A 4,793-nucleotide genomic window follows, 5' to 3' on the forward strand; every position below is an offset into this window, starting at 1 on the left:
AACTAAAATGCAGCTCTCGCTTCCTATGTGGCTCTGTGCACAGCAAGGTGTGCAGTCACAGACATTATCTACTGAATAGCAGGACTCAGTTCAACAGAAACAGGTAAAGGGTTGTTTATGCGAGCACTGCATCTCTCGGATGCGAGTCAACAAAAAACTCCCAACCAACAGGAGGGGTTACGAGCAATTGCAAGCAATCTGTGCGTGTCCTGGTTTTGGCTGGGATAGAGTTAATTTTCTTTTCAGCTGCTACAATGCTGTGGTTTTATTTAGTATGAGAATAATGTTGACAACACAGTGATGGTTTTAGTAGTAGCTGGATAATGTTTATACCAAGTCAAGGACTTTTCAGTTTCTTCGGGCCCTGCCAGTGAGAGCGCTGGAGGGGGCACAAGAAACTGGGAGGGGACACAGCCAGGACAGCTGATCCCAACTGGCCAAAGGGATATTCTGTACCACAGAACGTCCTGCTTAATATATAAACCAGGAGGAGTTGGCTGGGGCTGGCTGGGCATCGCTCAGCGGGCAGTGAGCAGTTGCATTGTGCATTACTTGGGTGTTTTTTCCCTTCCCTTCAGATTCTACCCCTCTCCCCTTCTCCCTCCTTTTATTATAAATTTTATTTTAATTATTAAATTGTTCTTATCTCAACCCTTGAGTTTTACCTTTTTTTCCCCCGAATCTCCTCCTCATCCCTTGGCAGGGGGGGGGGTGTGCATGTGGTATGTGAGCGAGTGGCTGCCTGGTGCTTAGTTGCTGGCTGGAGTTAAACCACAACAACAGTGCAACTGGGTTTACTGCAGCCATCCTTATCTTCTGTTCTCATGTAATTTGTGATAAAATCTTCTGCTAACAAAGTTTACCAAGCTGTGACACCCCAGAACTCCATGCAGCCTCCAAAACTTGCTTAGGAGAGAAGTTTAAAAGTTGAAGGATTTTTCCACTCTCAGCTCCACACCGTAACCACCACACACAGCCTCCCACAACACCAGCCCCGAGTTCAGCGTCTCCCGCAGCTGCAGCCATAGTGCAAGAAGTGAAGAGGTACCCATGAGCTATGAACCAGGGAGGAGGCCAGGGGCAGGGAGATGAACATGGACCCAGATGTCTTCCCCTCTGGGCTGCTGTTCCTCTTGCACAGGCCTGCAGCTCAGCACAGGCCCCCTGTCCTCCCGCTCCAAGCCTGGGGCCAGCTGGGTCTCTCCCTGCGCCTCTGGGCTCATCCCTCCCTGCACACGCTCCCTCTTTGGCCTCCGCTCCGTTGCCAGCCAAGTTGTTGCGGTTTTCCTTTTCCTCTTTGCTGAGCTCCAAGGGCACGGTAAAGCCAGGCTCTGCTGCATGTGGTGAAGGTGGCCACGTCACCAGAGTGCTCTGGAGGTGATTCTGAACTCAGGAAAAGCCTGTGTAACCTTAACACTGGCATTCTGTGACTTGCGATGACTTAACTGTGCCATGGAAACTTTCCCATGAATAAACACAAACCAAAAACGTTTGACGTGACAAACTTGGTATTGAAAAGACTGCTCTAAAATAAGTCAGCAAAGTAACATTTGGTATACGCTGTGCTCCGGCATGGTATTTTTATTTGTTTGGAGGTTCTCAATTTCCTCAAAGTTGCATGGGATTAATTAGTGAAGTGATGGACTAGTTGGCACAGTTAAAACTGTCGTTACTGTTAAGGTCTTAAAGAGAGGCTCCACTGGATTTCGGTGCAATGGATTATGACGTTCCCTTAGCTGCCACTTTTGGACTTTACTACTAGACATCGCTGCCCTCCATAGCACAGGCAACAGACAAGCATTTGTCCCAGGTACTCCAGATCAGACCCTGCTATTTTAACCCTAACCCACATTTCTAGACTTGCAAATAAGGCACAAACTCACAGTGCAGCTTTTCAATATGTAATGGCGACTGTTGAACCTTGATGCTATTCCATAACGGACAAGATTTAAAAGTCCCACCGAATGACTCTCTTCCTCCTCTGATATCAGGCAAAGAACGAAAAAACAAAACCTGGGAATCCGTATCCTAGGATACACCAAGCAAACTACCAAAAAGCACCAGGATATGTACGACCCCCCCAAAACACACAGGGTTGAATGTATGTGTCAATGTGGGGCCAAGCAGACAGCTGCAAGTTCAGAGCTTTGATCTCACTCAGCTGTGGACTCCAATCCATCACAATTTCTGTCGGCCGGTGAACATCCACAGAAGCCAAAAGAAACTGCAACACCCCCAGTACACAAAACAGCAAGAAGCTCACCAGTCAGCAGCACAAAACAAGCATGGTTTTGGAATGCAAAAATCTCCCAAAAAATGAAATGCAGAGAAAAAGCAAAGCCAAACACTGAGACAGCATCGCTAAATACGATACCAATTACTTCTTTTTCTTTTCCTCTGGGCCACTGCCACAGTGTGAGCAAATTACCAGACCTCTCCAGTTCACTGGCCTGTGCTTACAGAGTGTTGCACTAGTGTTACTGTCTCTAGCAAGTGCAGCCACATCTGCAAGAACACAGTGAGGTTTTTCAAGTAAAGCTAGAAATATTTTTTTTTCAAGTTAATTTTCAAGCAAAAGCTAGAAACAAGGCCTCAATCCAGAACAGACAAAAGTACATCTTGCTGGAAAAGTTACAAACAGGAAGTGGCACCTATAAAGAAATATTTACCAGCCATCTACGGAGGATCCGAATGTTTTCACATCCACCTGAAAGCCAGTTGTTCAATAGCCACAGCAAGAGAATTAGAAAACTGGAACATTCAGAATAAAGGTGTGATTCTCAGGGAGAAAATTTTTTGATGACTACTAAGGTACCTTTTAATTAGTCTATCATTTTCATTGTCTACAGAAGATAAATATGCCCCTGAAATAGTTTAGGTAGGAAGTTAAAAGCAAAGCCAGAAACTACTGAAGTGGACAATTCTCGTATTGTTTCTAGAAAAATACTTGTTAAGAGCAGTTCACAGGCTCAGAATCTCTTCCCTAAATATTCACCTCCTAAACAGATCTGTTAAGATGGAAAAATACTGGTTAAAAACTGGGTTGGTTTTTGTGGCTTTTTTTTTTTTCTTTTTGCATGGTACCTTTTTTTAAAAAATAAATTTTACATTTTATGAGGTTTTTTTGCTATTGGATTCTAAAGCATTTTACTTGACTTCTAAGAAGTTTGCTGTATTTATTCCCAAGGAAGATTTTCTCTTGCATGGCAGAATCCTTCAACTCTATTTTTCCCCCTTTCTCAAGTATTATACTGAAATTGATAAAAAAGAAATTAAGTACATCTATCCTATGTATAGCAGAATCTATCCCCATAAAAACCAATCTTCATCCTGCAAATACTTTATGCTGTTTACTTTTTAAGCAAGAACCTGGTTATAAAATTCACCTTTGATATACCACAGAGGAAGTTTTATTCACACTTTAAGACTGAGACATGAACAGATTATTAAGACGACTTCAGCTTCCTGGAACATAACTATTTCTTTCACTCCCACAAATTTCATATTGGCTTTATCCCTATCATTTTTGCCCCATTATATTTGCAGAATTAATTTTGAAAAAAATCAAAATAAAGTTATCTTAACAGGAAGACTGACCTTTCCTAGCAAAAGCTGTTTGAGAGACATCTCTCCTAGAGTCATACAGCACAGCAATCCCAGCTGAAGGCCACTTACCGCACTGGGGTTCTGCATGAGGTCTCTGTTCATAACACTTGGTAAGTTATATGGAGCCACTGCCAGTCATTGTGAATTGCGGCAACTTTCTGTACAAATGGACTGGTATTGATGGCTTAATAGAGAGCAACACACTATTTCACAGATAAGAATGTTACAATGCACACTTGAAAAATAATAGCAAAAATCTATTAACTTTGATGACCTTAACTTCCATCTTCAGTAAATTCCAAACTCTGATTGTTTGTGCAGGGCAAACCTGTATATAACCCCAAGATTACTGACAGTTAAAAAGTGGCTGCTTTTCTGACAATAAAGACGAACACAGTATTAACCAAGATTTAAAGTTACTTTTTTTATATGACTGAAATTTAAAAAGAAGAAACCAATATACAGGAAATCTGGAAGATCAATCCACATGAACTCTTCTGGAAGACACCTAGCAAACTCAAAATAAATCCAGTCTCGAACTACTTTAAAAGTTCATTCCCTGTGATGCTTTTCTTCTAATTAGATACTCCAGAAACAGCATCTACTCATCATAAACAGTTGTCATTGTCTCCACAGCTATCAGAGCTGTAGTTACTGAAGAGAGAGTTGCTGGTTGACATCTGAATGATTTCAGCACATCTTTGATAGTTTATCTTCATGCATAGTTGCCTGTCACTTGCTATCACACAGGGGGTAATACAGAGTTAAAAAAGGATGCAAATGCTTGCTCATTTATTGTTACCATTAATCTACAACAGCAGAAGAATAAGCCTATAAATGAAAAAAAAAAAAAAAAAAAAATCTTTTCCCTGAAGGAGTGAGTTTACATTACAGTCCAGTTCAGATTAAACTACAAAAATAAGACTTTCAAGTAGCAATAGTAAAGAACATTATTAAATGGAAGTTTGTCAAACCTTATGTATCAAAACTAAGGCCACAACTAATGCTAACACAAAGTCAACTTCAAAAGGTTCTCATAATATGATACAGTATAGAAATCTCATACAAAGTTATTTTACAAATGAGTACTCGAACATTCTGAAATGCAGCATTACTTACTTGTTCTAAAATGATATATCAATTATTGTAGTGATAATATTTAATGATGGAAAATATTGAACTATCAG

The sequence above is a fragment of the Falco biarmicus genome, chromosome Z, assembly GCF_023638135.1.
Source record: "Falco biarmicus isolate bFalBia1 chromosome Z, bFalBia1.pri, whole genome shotgun sequence".
In the NCBI taxonomy this organism is placed as follows: Eukaryota; Metazoa; Chordata; class Aves; order Falconiformes; family Falconidae; genus Falco; species Falco biarmicus.